Source organism: Melozone crissalis, unplaced genomic scaffold, assembly GCF_028551555.1.
Source record: "Melozone crissalis strain CALT ecotype California unplaced genomic scaffold, PUWL_Pcris_2 ptg000018l_1, whole genome shotgun sequence".
Lineage (NCBI taxonomy): Eukaryota > Metazoa > Chordata > Aves > Passeriformes > Passerellidae > Melozone > Melozone crissalis.
In genome coordinates, this window is record NW_026535796.1 from 12,989,520 (window position 1) to 13,005,717 (window position 16,198).

The 16,198-nt window shown below is 43.9% G+C and overlaps 1 protein-coding gene across 5 annotated transcripts in view; it reads left to right on the forward strand.

The window, feature by feature from the left end:
• Positions 1–7,281: 7,281 nt before the first annotated feature.
• The window catches only part of PPP6R3 (protein phosphatase 6 regulatory subunit 3), a 52,389-nt gene continuing 43,472 nt past the window's right edge, over positions 7,282–16,198 (forward strand). For all 5 annotated transcript variants that reach the window (XR_008483022.1, XM_054276354.1, XM_054276356.1 and 2 more), the window contains exon 1: positions 7,282–7,383. The gene's annotated coding sequence lies outside the window, so the exon portion shown is untranslated. The remainder of the gene's footprint in view (positions 7,384–16,198) is intronic.

Genomic DNA, 16,198 nt, shown 5'->3' on the forward strand with positions numbered 1-16,198 from the left:
TAATAGGTAACTACATAATAAAACCAGTACCTAGTGCACAACTAATGAAGCAAGAGAAAAAGGAACACTCTCTCTCCTGGGATCTGTATTCAAGTACTTGTCTAGCAGCTTTCTTCTCTCTTTTCTCCTCTGTCATATTAGTATCTCTATCAAAAGCATTTAAGTGCTTGAAATGGGATTAAGACACTGCAGTCTAAAATTGCAGCCCTGAAATCCTCCTGCTCAGCTGCACTGTAAGCTTTAAGGTATCAAAAAATCCCTGGGAATGGCCTGAGAGGGTCAGACAGGTGACATCTGAATCATGGTGCAGAAGCACTGTATCATTTGCCCTGAGTCCCCAGGAGTTCAGTTTGGACAGGATGGTCAGCATCCCAAATCCTAGCCCTACTTGCAGCATACTGGACTCTTTACAGCTTAAGAGTCCTTAGGTATGTTTTCTTTTGAAGCACAGCCAGAGAGAAAAGAAATGGAGATGGGTGCTCCTTTTATACAACAGTCTTAATGAGACTGTGATATAGCTCCCTTTGGCATGGCAATTTCAACCTGCACCTCCCAAATGTACCAGATTACAAACTCTCCTGGGGTGGGAAGGTGCTGCCAGGCCCCTGCCAGGTCAGTTAGGAGCAGAGAAGGATGAGCAGTGCTGTACACCAGTCATCCAAGACAATTTCTCTGCACCTGCACTGGGTGCTGCACGTGTATGTTGTTTAATGGATATTAAATTAAATTCTGCTCACCTTTATGCCTAGACTTGGCTTTCAGCCTCAGATGCTTGTTGGAAACTACACATTATTTCTTCTGCTTACAGTACACACTCTGTTTTATTACTAGGGCATCAGAGCATAGTTTGGCTCTGATGTTAATAACTGATGTACCCAGGTCTTCCCCTGTTCCCCATGATTCCTAAGTGTTATGTTTGGATGGGAGATAACCTCCAACCCTTTTATCTGGACAAAATAACCAAAAGGCTCAAGGGAAAGCACCTTGCATATATGTGGGGACAGTGGTAGCACCAGGACCTAATGTTTAGGATCATTAGGCTTCCACTTCTTCACCCATTTTCCCATGTAATAAGGTTTATGAAGTTTCCAACAAATTATGTAAAATTGCCTTTTGACCATGCCCTCACCAATCACTGTTTCCTCTGCTCTTTAAGAGAATGGATGGGAAGAAATGGGTGCTTTGCCCATACTGCTGGCACATCTTGCCAACCTTCAGCATCCTCCTAGAAAAAGAGAGGATCCATCCCAAGAGGGATGGGGTTGGTTAGTCAGGACAGCTTTCCTGTGCAGCCACACAGCAGGCTGCCATTCCTGCATGCTGGGCCCACACTGTGCACTTTGCTGGCAGGTCAGCGAAGTTAACAGGTTGTATCTGCTTCTTGCTGCCAGGTGATATGCCATTGATTGATAGTGCTGGGCAGGTGGGAGAAAAGGATGACAACACTGATATACGGTCTCCCATGGAGATGGAAGGGGGCTGGCCAAAGCTCTCAAGTGAAAACAAAATGGGTTGGTGCCAAAACCTCCCTCCATGCCTGTGTTCTTTCCAGCAGGGCCACAGGCATGGTGTGGAGATCCAACCCTACTCCCCAGCAGCTTTGCCTTAGAAATGCTAATAGGATCAATGCTTGAAATGAGATTAGAAAACTGAACTTGAACATTTTGTTTCAACTAAATGGATCAGCTTGTGAGTCTGGTGCAGCCAAACATCCATGTTGACCCTCAGGAGCATAACCATGAAGTTATTGTTCAGAAATTCCCCTTCTCTCTTAAAGCTACTTAATTTTCGCAATTTTAATAAGATGTTGAGCTAAACATAAAATCATTAAAATTCTTTAATAGGCTTTATTCTCTCCTGAACTATAAGATGAACAATGGATTTTATAAGGGCTATGTTTAAACCAGAGGAGTTTCTGGCTTGGCTGACCTTATTCTACAAATATTCTTTCAGTGTTAACAGAGATGGGACTCTTGTGCAAGGCATGCAATTGTCCCTCTTTTTCTGTGTCTGTTTCCTACATGTAACGTGTCAGTGCTCAGAAAAGTGAACCTCAACCAGATTAAAAGAGGTTAAGCTATGACTTCATTTTATGCCTGAGCTGACTGAACAGCCAGATATCACCACTGGGGAGGTTCAGCTCCAGACCTGTGTGCAGGTGTTCCCATTGCCTTGCAGGCACTGGTGCTTCCCTGTGCGTGTGGGAAACCCAAGTCTGCAAGCTGGGTAAACTGGAAACAAACAACCCCTCATAGGGTCCCTCAGCTGCCCTGGGGGCACAAAGGAAAGACGATGTGTTGGTAGGAACAGGACTATGGTTGTCTTGGCAGAGCTGAAGCAGAAACAAGCCTCACATGCTCATGGTCTGACATTATGGTAAGAGCATTAGCAGCTAATGGTGAAATGCTGCTGAAAGGCTTCAGTCCTGCCTGCCCTCCTCTGCTGTCACATCCAGCAATTGCAGAGCCACAGGACAAGCTGGCTTGGCAAGCTGTGCCACTCTTGGGAAAACAAGTTTGTTCTCCAAGGTGTGGCAGAGCTGCTGAGTCACAGCAAGCCCTAAGAAAGGCTTTCCCTGGCACCAGCAGGGAGCCCACCAGAGCCCACCAGCTCCTGGAGGGAGCACAGCTATGGCTGAGGGTTAGAGCTGCACACTGAGGAAACATGCTCAGCATCCTTTGATGGAGTGACAGTGACTGAGAAGGCTGATTATTTGTAATTTTTTTATTTGCCTATCACTTTATGCTGAGGAAGTGGCTTCCTCAAGGGAGTAGAGGAATTAATCAGAAGCACTGTCTCTCAAAGTGCCACAGGCAGCAGCCATCACCAGGATACTGACACTTGAAACCCTAGCCTAGTGATTTAGTAAAACACCATCAAGCTTCAGGTCCATTGCCTAAAAGTTAGAGTTCCCCTGCCAGCAATAAAATACTACAGTCACCTGAAGCAGGCTAGGTTTTTGTTTGTGATTTGCCTGTAATCACAGGCACAGGAATGGTGCGGAGATCTTCAGATTTGTACATAACTCCCAGGGATAAAGGACTGGGCTTTCACTCTTTTGCCTCTGGTTCAGCTTACTGTGTGATGTTGGGCAAGCCTCATTACCTCCCCACGTCCCCCAGCTGTTCAGTAGTGTTTTGAGATTCTCTTTGTAGACATTAAGTGTTTCTGCTTTGAGGTACTAGTGCCCTGGCATTAGCAACTTAATGGGTAATGGCAGTTCCACCTGGACAGTTGCAGTTTTAAAAAATAATTACACAAAATCAAGATTTAGAAATATATTGATAGGAAATCTCTAAGATAAAAACAGGGCCTATGAAGTCCCAAACTTTTCTGGAATTGTGATGGTGGTGATAGGACCCTTGAAAATCAGATATGTGCCAGTGCAAATACTATCCTGTTTCTTCTGAGTTGAGATGCGTCCCTATTTGCCAGGGCATGTTTGCTCAAAATATAGGATGTGTCCACAGCAGCACAGTTTAACACTTAGTTATCTGTGAGAACATGCTTAATATTTACAGGAACTATACTAGGTCCCTAACTATTTTACTGTTGCAGCTGTTCTACACCAAGCTATTAATCCCCTCTCCAGATACCAATTTGGTGCTTGTTATATTATACATATGTGTGGATATATATATTTTATAATCTTATTATCCCTTTAACAACCCTGCTCTTCCTGAGGATGATATTTAACATGGTACACTCATCCATCCATTGTTTAGACCCATTCTTTCCTGTTAAATCTCTACTCACAATTTCCAGCGTCTTTCCTACACACTGTCATTGACAGCACAAGTAGAACTGCCTCTACACACTTTATATTGTGAAATCTCCATTTATTGTATGTAGTGGTGGTACTCTCTGCTGGAACATCCAAGTGGCATGACATAAACAAAACCACCCCACAAAAAAAACAGACACAGTGAAAGGAAAGAAAACAAAAAGAAGACAGCCAAAATAAATGTGGAACAAATACAGTCTAGAGAGCTTTCTGGACTGACCATCAGTTGAAATGATGAATAAACAAACAATGTCCTATTTCATGTCGATTGTTTTGAGGATAATCCTTTTTCCTTTTTTCTTTTTTTTTGTACACTTTACTAAATAAATGTGCTTGCATGAAAAAGAAAGCAAAACCCAGGCTGTACACTCAGAGACCTAACTGTGTAACTCTGTGCAGTGGATATCAGCAAATTCATTTCATGCTGCTGTTTTTACCATGTGTCTGTGACACATTGAGATCACATGTATCCATAACTGCTGCAGCTCCACTGACTTATTCAGGCAGAATGAGACGATCATGTGTCTGTGCTGGCAGCCAACAATATCCTATTAACAGAAACAACCCACCAGGCTCACAGCTTGGGGAGGGCTTCTGTTCACAGGGGTTGTGTAAAACAGGGATGTTTTACTGAGCAGTAATATACTGATATACTGAAGGGGGGCGAGCACAAGCACAGCCCTTAGTAGGATAAAGGCATGCTGCAACTCAGTCTTTGGGAGAAGCAGTAAAGCCCGCAGAGAGGACAGGAGCTAAAGCTTGGTCAACTGGTAGGAAAGACACAGAAACACAAAGAAAGCTGACATTGTGGCCAGCTTTTTATGCATTAAGCATTATGAAACCAAGCACCTGAGCAGCTGGCAAGAGTTTCCTGGACAAAGCACAAAGGCCCGGCCACATTAGCCTGTTTGCAGCTATTGTAAATCCGGTAGCTACCTCTTCCTTAGAAGCAAGTGTCTTAACCTATCTTTCTGTATTTAGAGAAACCCCAAGAAGCCTATATGCTGTTCTGAAATCTTGAACAGAATTGTGAAGATATGGAGTCCCTCTCATCTGACAAGGACACACACAGAAAGGTAAGTAAAGGCTGTAAATCGTTTACACTGCTATTACACTGTCCCTTTGTCCAAACCCCAAGATGTTTTATGTAGAGACGCTCCCATTAGCACCTTATTCTTGTAGACCAAGGTTTGAGCCCATTTCTAGCTTGGCTCACTGAAAAAGGTGCTGCTTTCTGCAGCACACCCTCAATATTTGTCTTTTTGTAATATCACAAGCTTTGTCTTAATGGGAGCAGACCTGCTGATTGTTTTCCAGTAGGATGGACAGCTGTACTGAGCTTAACTTTGTCAGATGAGCATGTGAGAGATGTGAAGATGCATTATTCACAGTGGAGTTGCTTTATCCTAGACTGCTGATTTAAAAAAATATATTGTTTCCTCTCCCTTTGCTACATGAAATCAACACAGTGCTACCCTTCAGTTTTCATGTCCTCTACATGAGAGGCCTTTAAGAACTACCCTAATGCTAAACTATCATTTCAGTTCTGTTGTTTCTTTCTCCAATGTAACTAAATAAAATAGTGAGTCCTTGCCTTAAGTAGCCCATGCCCTCTTAACAAGAAACCAGTCAAAACCACATTGAAACCTGACAAAACCCCATCGAAACCAAGTAAAAGCCCACCAAAACCAGACAAAACCTGTGGACAGCAGGCAAGGCAGGTACCTGATGGTAACCTGCCGCCCACAGGCGATGTGCTGCTGGCCTCAGCTGGGTGGTGTCCAACAGGGACACGGATGTCATCCTGGCAGTGACATTCTGAAACCAGGAGGCTGCCCTGAGGGGCCAAGGGGCTCGAGCCAGAGGGGTCACTACCTTTTTGGGCAGAGGTGATTCGGGGAGCTTTGTGAGGGAAGGCCAAAAGCATCCTGGACAGCCAAAATTGTTCATGCCTTTAAGACACAGGGTGCTCAACATGCACCGTGGGTGTTGTGGAGTACAAGGTGCCTGTTTGGGGGTGTGCCACCTGAGCTTTCCAGCAGAGGCAAGGTGGGTATCCTGTGCCGCTTGTGGGGCACAAGGTGCCTGTTTGGGGGTGTGCCACCTGAGCTTTCCAGCAGGGGCCCTTGCCCACCGTGCCCAGCCGAGCAGGGCTGCAGAGCAGCAGCCACAGGTGGCAGACAGAGAGCGTTGCCAAGGCTGAGGCACAGCACCCGCCCTGGATCTCACACACGTTCATTCCGGAGTGCTTTGGGCTGCATCAGGAATTGTGTGGCCACAGGACCAGGGCAGTGATTGTCCCCCTGTACTGGCCACTGGTGAGGCCACACCTTGAGTGCTGTGTCCATTTCTGGGCCCCTCACTGCAGGAAGGACATTGAGGTGCTGGAGTGAATGCACAGAAGGGCAGTGGAGAAGGGTCTGGAGCACAAGTCCTGTGAGCAGCTGAGGGAGCTGGGGCTCTTCAGCCTGGGGAAAAGGAGGCTCAGGGGTGACCTTAGCACTCTCTACAACTGCCTGGGAGGAGGCTGGAGCCAGGTGGGGCTTGGCCTCTTCTCCCAGCCAGCAAGCAGGATAGAAGGGAATAGCCTGAAGTTGCACCAGAGGAGGTTTAGATTGGACACGAGGAAAAATGTCTTCACTTTAGAAATTGTCATGAATTAAGAACAGGCTTCCCAAGAAGCGGTGCAATCAACATCCCTTAAAGTATTCAAAAGGCAGGTGGAATTTGGGGACTTGGTTTAGTGATGAGCAAGGCGGTGTTGCTGGTTGACGCCTTGACTACCTTAAAGTAGGTCACTTCTAACCTTAACGATCCTATGGTTTTCTAAAACACACTCTGCCGCATCTTAGGCGGCGTTGGAGGCCTGACGGGCACGGGCACCTGCAGGAACAGGCGAGTCCCGCCGCTGCACCAGGCGGGCACCGCCGGCCCGCGCACCCAGGCGGGCGCTTCGACGCCGAGGGAGGCCCCGGCCCCCCCGCGGCCCCTCGCGCGCCGCCGCCCTGTTGTCAGGCAGTTTGGCGCCCGCGCGCGCCCCGGGGGCGTGGCCCCGCGCGCTGGCCAATGGCGAGGCGCGGCGGGTGAAGCTGCGGGACGGACGCCGCCGCTGGCTCCCGCCCCACCCCGCCGCGGCCTCCGAGCACATCAGCTCCGGATTGGACAGAAGGGGTTTATTTTTAAAAGGAATCGGCTTTCTCTATTGGCCGAGGGAGACGCCCGTCAGCGTGACGTTGCCTTGTTGCTAGGCTGGGAAGGTGGGAATCGAGGTGCACCCGCCCCATACGCTGATTGGCCAACCGGAAGCCGATAGACCGCCGCCGTCCGCGTCCCACCCTGTCGCAGTCGCGCAGCCGGGTGACTGACATTGGCCAGACGACCAATGAGAGGCCGAGCTCTGCACAGCGCCCAATAGGAAGGGGCGATCCGGGGAGAAGGGCGGTGCCGGGACGAGGTGATTGGCAGGTGGGCGGAGGCAGAGGAGGGCTCGCCGGAGCCGCCATGTCCGCCATCTTGAAGCGTCGGTGATGGTGGCGAGCGGAGGTTTTCCCGCCTGAGCGGAGGCACCCGGGGCCTGTGGCGGGGGACGCGCTGCCGAGGTACGGCCCGGACGGCGCCGTGATCTCCGCCCCGCCGCTTCCACGAGAGCAGCGCTCCGGCGGCGGCTCCTCCGCGGCGGCGCGGGCCTGGCGGCCGCTCCCGGCCGTGCGGGGGCTCCGGGCGCTGCTCGGGCGGCTCCGGGCCGGGGCCGGCGGTGCGCGGCCTCCCGCAGCCGCAGCGCGGGGCCCGGGGCGGGCGGGGCCGGGGCGGGCGGGGAGGCCGGGCCGTGCGGCGGAGCCCTCCGCGCCTGCCCCTCTTGTGGCCCGGGCAGCCGCGCGGGGCTCTCGCTGGGGCTGCTCGGCAAGGCGGCTTCTCGGAACTGTAATGCTTTGGGAGCGTAGCAGTGTTTGGGTGAGCTTTAACTGCTGGTAAATGCGTTTGGCAAAATCTCGCTCAGAACCTGCCAGTTTTTCTGGTTTTGGTTTTTGTTGGTTGCTAAGAACTTTCCAAAGTGTAAGAGGGAATTAAGTGTTTTAGTCTACTTAGCGTCATACGAGACTATCTTGTATGACATAAGTGCAATTGAGGGTAAAGATCATTTCTGTCAGCATAAATGTTGTTTAAGTCAGAACAGTGGGATACTTTGAATGGGTGTGTTGCTATTTTAAAAAAGTGTTCTGAGTGGAGAGAACTTAGGAGTAGGTGGATAGCTTTTGAAAGGAATCCTTTGAGATGTTGACAACTTAAAAATGAAAGATTATGTTACTTACTGGTGGTGCTATTACTTAGGTTTTGAACGTCCTTCAGTGGAATGAGTCTAAGTGTACTCTTAACAGCGCAGTGTGTTTTTGGATTGCACAAATACCTGTGTGGCTTTATTCTGGGATGCTGAAAGATGGGAAGTGTCTCTGTTTCAGTGTTCCAGAAAGATTGCTGAAGTTATTTGAACTGAAAGGTCTATTTCCAGTGCAAGACATTCAGATAAGACTCCGGTTACATAGCTCTGTGTTGTTTATGTTTATCGTAGCAAGACATGGATTAACTGAAGCTTGCAAGAGTTTATTATAAAAGTAGAAAATAACACTGCAGAATTACCTTTCAATTTGTGAGTTGTTAATGAGACACCATGCAAAAGTGATAACCAGTTTACATGTTTTTCTTGACAGTTTGTATTTTGAAGTACGTTTTTAGGTTCACTTAAATTACTTCTTTTGTCCATCTATGATATTATTTGAACGTTAGAGATTCTTCTTATTTGCTTTCTGTTTGAAAAGCAGAATGTATAGGCATTGAATCCTGCACTGTCTGGAGTTACTAAAGGGATTTATTTTCTGAAACTACTTGGAAATACTGTTTTGGCCAGAAGGACTGTTGATGAGGTCTGTTTACAGTGACAAGGAAAACATTGAGTGGAGTGAAAGGTGTAGTTTAGAAATTCCAGAAAAGCAACCTGTTTAACAGGAATAACTTTAAGTAGGGTAGTGCATTACAGCTTCTTTACAAGCCAGTTACATTTGTATGTAAACTGCTGTAAGCATCACAGCTTTGGGTTTTTCAAAAATACAATTCAAGTAGCTGCTATTCCCTCATGGAATTAAAGATATTGAGTAGTTCATGTGTCTCTTCACAATACTGCCTGCAAACTGCTCACTTCTGCTGAGTTGCTGAAGTGAGTAAAAGTGACTTTCCCCTTTGGAACGCTTCTGTCTTGCACTTAAGGGAGGTGATGCTATGGCCTGTGTACCACTCAGAGATTCAGATGGTATTCCAAGAGTGGAATTCAAGTGAATTAGTAGATGGAACCTGAATTTAGCAGTATTGGAGCAGAAATTTGTCAATGTAGCTTTAGTATTGACAGATGTTTAGAGAGTGAACTCTGTTATGGCTCAACATCTTTGCTTATTTACTCAGCTTAAGCTTGACATGCATGTACTGTGAAATGCTAAAGAGCTGGCTCAAAACCAGCCAGTCAGGAGGTTGGGACAGTCAGAAGGAGAAATGTGTTGAAGAAGTGTCTGGTCCCCTCTCCTTTCTGTCCATCAATGTCCTGTTTTGTCCGAGTGCTTAAAAAGCCTTGAAGTGTGTACTTAACTCCACAGTTAAAGATGGAAGCTAAAAAACGATTTATTGCAGTATGGTTGCAAAGAGAGTGCTTCAGTACACAACATCTTTGTAGGTGGGAGACTTTTGTGTTCAGTTTTCTTGGGTAACTGAGTTAATTTATGGCCTGTGGAAAACCATGGTTTTTGTGCTTGGCCAGAAAGGTGCTGGTATGAGCACAGGGATCTCTTTCTGTGGTAAGCTAGGATGGCTTCAGCACACTGGGTGCCCTCTAGATTGGACTTCTGTGGTAGCACCTTCACCTGTGCTCCCTGAGCTTGCTGTGCACTGCCCTGTGTCACATGCCAGGTGTAGCAATGCTGTGTTAGCTCAGCATCTCACACCCAGGTTCTAGAAGACCACATGTCTGGTGGGGTTGTCCTAAGAGCAAGATGTAGAGCCGTTGTTTTTGGCAAAACTTTTCACAATAATCAAACAAGTATGAGTAAATGAGAGACAATATGTTGCTTGTGTCTTGTTATTTTGGTAAGTTGGAGGAAGAGAGCAAAGAACTTGAGAAACTAGTGATCCTGGTATTTTTTGGAGTGGGAAGCAAGTCTGAAAGATCAAGGAGAAGATGCACAGAGAACATGAACATCATGCTGAAAGCTCTGCATAGCATGTTTAATTGTTTAATTGTTTCTGTAGCGTGTCAGGGTGCCAGCATCTGTTTTAGAAACCATATGCTACTAAGCAACTGAAGTAAAATATTTTTCTACTCTTGGATATTATATGTAGCTTTATAGCTAGTTTGGGACACTTCTCAGGAAGTGGAATAGACTGACTTGAAAAGATTGGGAGGACATGTGGTTTAAGCTTGCCTGTTTACGGAATAGCTCTTCACATAATATTGGCAAAAATTTTGTTGGTGTGAAGTACAAGACTTTTTGTGACCCTTGATATTATTCAATAGCTTACATAGCATGCCAAGAAGCACGTTTGAAATGGTATCTGTGATTTGGAATAGGTGAAAAAGTTCCTGCCTCACCCTTTGACTTTTTTTTTCTTCTTCCTGTTCATACAGTCATCCCTTAATTCTATTAAATGGATGTATCTTTTCCTCCTAAACTTGAAATGCTCAGTGTCAAAATCTGTGGGATCTGTTGCATGCCAGCTGTGGAAAAGAGTAGCAAAAGCACCTTAGCATACAACCCCATGGACCAGTGAAGCTGTAACACTCCTCTGGAGGGGAGATTGATGTTGGTAGGCCTGGAGGCACAATGACAGAGAAGAGTGCCTGGGAAATGCAAAGTGGGGATTTGATTAATGAAGGGAAGGAGAGTAAAAAAGGAGAATAAAAAAATGTATGTGTGCACAAGCAGAAATTGCCCAGTGGTGAGATTTGAGGATGGGTTAGTTTCCTTGAAAGATTCTTAAAATTTTATCTGATTTCATTTTGCTAGAGATGGCTCCAAACATTTATGCAGTTTAAGTTGTATCTGTGAGGAGGTGGAGTACGTGGCCTGGTGGTCTCTTCCCTGTGTCCACTGGCCCTTCTTGAAAATGAGCACAGGAGCACTATAGGCCTACTCTTGTCACCTGTGCCGAAAGATGCTTTTTAATGTGGAGAAATCTCTAAAGCCCTTTTAGGATGCCCAGGCCTGTCCTAGGTGAGGCTTAAGAGATGGCCATATGATTTCCAGTTTGGTAATAAAGCACAGTGGGGATGGAGGCTGAAAACTTAAAATTTTTTAGTAAAAAGTAGTTTCTGAGTTAAATATGTTCTAGAATAGCTATTTCAGTACTCAGAGCATTCTGATTATTACAGAAGTGAATCACAGGCTTCCCACCCCTGTTACACAGTGGGAGAGTTTCCTTCTTGAGTGACCATTGACAGGATTTCTAACCGCATACCAGTATATAAAATAAGATTTTGTTGTACAAATTTAACTTCTGCTGTGGGTTTTTGAAGGGAATCCCATTATTTCCTAAACTATTCAGTAAAAGTACAAGATGCTCCTTTAGAGGGGCAAAGCCCAAGACTAATCCTCAGTTGTAGTGCATATTTCTCTCTTGTGGGAGTAACCTAATTGATAGATTAAAAGCTTCAAGTAGTGCTTTATGCAGTGGCTGTAGGCAGTGCTAGTGCAGGTGTGATTGCATTTTCCATTGCATTGTTTGAGCCTTTGTTGGAGCAGAAAACAAGGGAGTAGCAGATCCTCTCAAGGCTTGTCTTGCTACAAGTTGATATTATTTGAGTTCTGTTTGCATTGTGAAAGGAGTGTAAGGCACTGCCTCCACAGGGTGGATTTCTGCATCTTTGTAGCAGAGTGCTTATACAGCTAGTGATTCTTACAGAAATGGTGAAAATAAAATGCTATTTGCTTTTTTTATAAGTGTAGTGGAAACCAAGTCTTGTGTTTCCAATATTCTTAGTATAGTTTAGTGGGGGGAAAAAGGGGTTTTGTGTGTGTGGGTTTCTTTTTTTTGTATGTGTTTTTTTGTTTTTTGGGGTTTTTTTCCCAATTACTCTTAAGTTTCATAAGGCAAAATCATAGGTTAGGTATTGGTGACAAAACTCATTCTTTCTGTGATTTGCAGAGGTAGAGCTCTCCATATTCTGTTCTTGCTTACCATGTACCTACTGCTCAGACTAGTTACCAATCTTAAGAGTTCAGCTGTAAACTCTAAAGTTTACAGTTTAGAGTAAAGTCTGCTTTGAACTGCAGAATTTGAGTTCAGGTTATTTCTTCTGCTACTGTCTTGACAGACTTGCTGGATGTCCATGTAACTGAAAGCTAAGTCTTGTAGAAAATAATAAGTAGTAGGTTACATTTGACAACTTCAGCTCTTGTCACCAAACTTCTTGGAGAAGGATGGAAAGTTTAGAGACAGCTAAAACAAAGCTGTGGTGGTGGCAGGAACAGACGCACTGTTTTCGTAAGGGGGTTCCTACCAGGAATTTAAGGTCCATGTCAGTGTTGGTCTAGATGGAAGTGCCCCTAGGAGTTGCAGCAGCTCAGGGTGTTTGTTCCCATCGGCCATGCTTGTCTGTCTCTGTTCTTTCTGGCTCCTACAAAGGAGGAGTTGGTCACTGCTCGTGCAGCTCTGAGGGGTGATGACATGTAGGAGTCTTTTCCTGTCTGTGAGGGACAGCTGTGGAAGGTACAGTGAGCTGGCTGTGCAGTATCAGTTCTTCCTGTTGGCTGTGACAAGCAAACATCCATCAAAGGATCCTTCTCTGTGTGTTCTTGATGGTGGGCTCTTTGTTACAGCTTTAATCCAAATCCAAATAGCAGAAAATTGTTCACTGAACTCTGTTTAGTGAAATCTGTTTGATAAAAGAGATGGTAAAGGTAACATTAATGAGAGATCTGCATTTCTTAATGACCAACATAAAAAACTAAATGTGTCTTTTCAGACTGCTTGCATGTGCTCTAAGGGCTAATGCTCTCTTCTAGAGGCACAATATAAAAGTTTATACATTTTTCTGATACAAATAATAAGTGATTGAAGACTGAACTTCTCAACCCATTAATGCTTGATTACTTTAGTTACTCAGTAGTTGTGCCAGGTGCAGTTGTCTTAATATGACTTCAGTCATAGATTGGCACATACTTACACATACTGTGTCTGCCTCATCCTGTATGCCCTCCTGCTGTACTTAAATATAACTTATTTTGAGAACAAAAACCAAAGAACTTTAGCATAGCTGAACTGAGTACCAGCTACACTTGGCTTTGATGCTCTGCTTCAAAAATGCAAATTTATAATTTGCAAAAATGCAAGTTATAACTATAAATTAATCCCTAATGCCTTGGTTACTGACTAGGGAATTTAGTTTCCCAGATTGGAATTGGAGAGATAGGATATTGAAGGCAGACAAGAATAATTCAGAATCTTTTATGTATGAGAGTGTCTGTGGAAAAAAGATTCAAAGTCTGAAAAACCCATGGGATTTATGTATTTACTTATTTATATATATTTTTTTTTTTAATAGGAAACACCTGCAGATGTTTTTCACTATGGGAAACTGGATGCCTTTTAGGGCATAACAGAAAGCAATGATGGTAATATTTGTACAAGATTTTTGTTCTTTGAAATGCACTGGTCCAGTCTTCCCCTCTTCTGGATTTGGGAATTATGAAGTTTAACTTGTATTCCTAGCTGTAAGGCTGGAGGTTAGAATACAGTGGGGTTGGGGTTTTTTACCTCCCTTATTGAAGTTGTAGCCCCATGCAGCCAGGAATGAATTATTTACAGAGACAATAAAAATTTGTAATGTGGTGCTGATCTCATCCTCATTAGAAGAAGGCTTTATAGGTTATCCAAATGTGTAATTAAAAAAAAAATATTGTAGGTAGTGAACATTGAGTGAAACCACCTAAGAGGTCTTGTTATAGACTTCAAGGCATTTCAGAGTAAGTTAATTTCTGTGCCACTTGGCATTGCCACTTTTTGGAATGGTAATAAGACTGTCTTGACAAAAGTTGGTGTGGAACCCTAAATGTTACTGAAAAGAATAGAAGACTTAAATTCGGGTCTTAAGTAAATTATTTCTAAGTCTGTCTCTCAGCAGGGTATTTTTCTTAAGGGCTTTATCATGTAATGCTGTAATAAATACCATTTTAAATTCCGAGCTTGCATTTTAAATAGCTTGGTTTCTTTGAAACTTTATGCTTTAAATCCCTTGAGTAGGCGTAGGGCAGAGAAGTATCACTGTAGTTTTGTGTAACTATAACCTATCAGTGCTGTTTTCAGTCTTGCTTTGGGATTAGTTTTAACAGTGTGTGTTCAGTAATTCTTAGTAAAGTAACACTTGGTGAGAGTCGAGGCACTTGTTGCAGCAGGAGAAAACTGTTGGCAGATAGATTGGTAGTTAAGAGAAAGAACTTGTAGGAAGGAATGGATGCTGCAAATACCGTGGTGAGTTACTGTGTGTTGGCCCTCTCTTGAAAGGGACAAAGAAAATGAAAGAGAAAACAGCCAGTTGAAGGAAGGGTCATTTCAGAAGGACGCTGTGTCCCTTAACTGTGACATATTGCTTGAATGGCTTTTTTAAACTCTGTTTGCAAGTACATACTAGTGCCCTTATGGCACTGCTCAGCTGATGGTCACTTCAGTGTAAAAATGTAGAGTAGTCACCCTTTGGAAACAGTATTATTAACAACTGCTGCTAAATCTTTGAGACAGACTTGCCCCATAGTTGCCACCTGCAACTGCAGTAGAATTCTGAAAGGCACCCAGATCTGCTCCTCTCATGTGTTTGAGTCTTAATTCAAGAAGCATTGAAATGGAATTTAAAAAATATTATTTTGAAAATCACAGAGAAAATAGTAGGTTTGGATCTTTTTTTAATGGAAATTGAGCTTTTTTTTCATTAAATTAGGGTGAGTGTTGTACTTGGAAGAAGGTGTCTTACTCTGTTAGGCAGTCTTAATTTTTGTACTGTTGTCCAACAAAATAGAAGAGTTCCATGGGGAAGGCATTGGTTCTGTTCACTTGAGACACCAGAGGCACCTGTGCCTAAAAAATGTGTGATTGCTCTGTGTGTGTGATTTGTAAAAGGACAGTGTGGCAAAACTCAGCTTCTGGAATCTCCAAAATATAAATTGTCTGTGGGAGTGGGAAATGGGAAAGAAAGATGGCATTAGCTTGATAGCCACTTCAGGCTTCACTGGGAAGGCTTTTTGCACTGAAGTTTCATGGCTTTGGTGAGTTTCTACTTTCTTTTCTGAAACATATTTTTGCATGTACCTAAATAAAAATGACGGTAATTTATTAAACTTATGTAGGTGAGAACTGGTGAAATCTTCCCATTCAAAGGATTATTTTCTTAGTTTTCTAAGATGAGTCTCAGAAAAGTCAAGCTGGTCATGCTTTTTTAAAGCTTGTTGTTTAAGTGACAACAGTTACTGGACAGTTGTCTTTGTAGCACTCTGTATTACAGAAGGAGGATATTGAGTCACTGTTCAGCTGTCTTAGTCTTTGAGTGATAAATTAATCTCACTGTTCAGCATCCAGTAGTTAATTGACATTTCATTTGTGTTAGAATATTTTTCTTTTCTAAGTACTTAGCTTCATCCTCAGGATATCTGCAGAGGTCTTGTGTAGGCTGCTTTCCCTGAATGTATAGAGTATGTTCTGTGAGGAAATAGGGTTCTTGTTTGGTTAAAGGATCAAATAAAGCTGTAAGATTGGCACCAGGCTGGGGAGATTCCAGGTGGCACTAAAGCATTTTGGTGAATGCAGATACCAAAATCTAGAGAAGTGAATATGCTAAAGTAGCATCACTCCCTGTGTATCTAGATGCTGCTTCTGTGTTTTATTTCTCTTGCTTGGCATTGGAAGAACTTTTCTACTAGAAAAGTTTCTTCATTGGAAGAACTTTCTACTAGAAAAATTCTACTGGGAAGAACTTTTCTACAATCCTAGGGATTGTACTGTTAAACTTGAAAATGCTGCTGTTGTAGAAAAAAGTATAGGTGGGGCTTAAGCTCTTTGGGTAATCAAGTCAATTTAGTAGTCTTTGCCCATGAGCAAATCAAAATAAAAGTGCTTAAATTAAAGATTAAAAGAAGAAATATCTTCAGCTTTTCTGTTCACGATGTTGGATTTGAACTTGAAGAGTGTTAGGGATTCTAACTCTCATTCTGAAAAGCAAAACATGCTTATGATATTGTCATTAAGGGAATATTTAGCTTCTGTGTGCATTTAGGGTGGGTTGAATAGTTCTGTCAGTTTTTTCAGGATATGGTAGCATTTCTTGATATCCTAATTGAAAGAACTTGTGAACTTGCAGCTGTCAAAACTTACTTTAATGGCTTTGTAAAG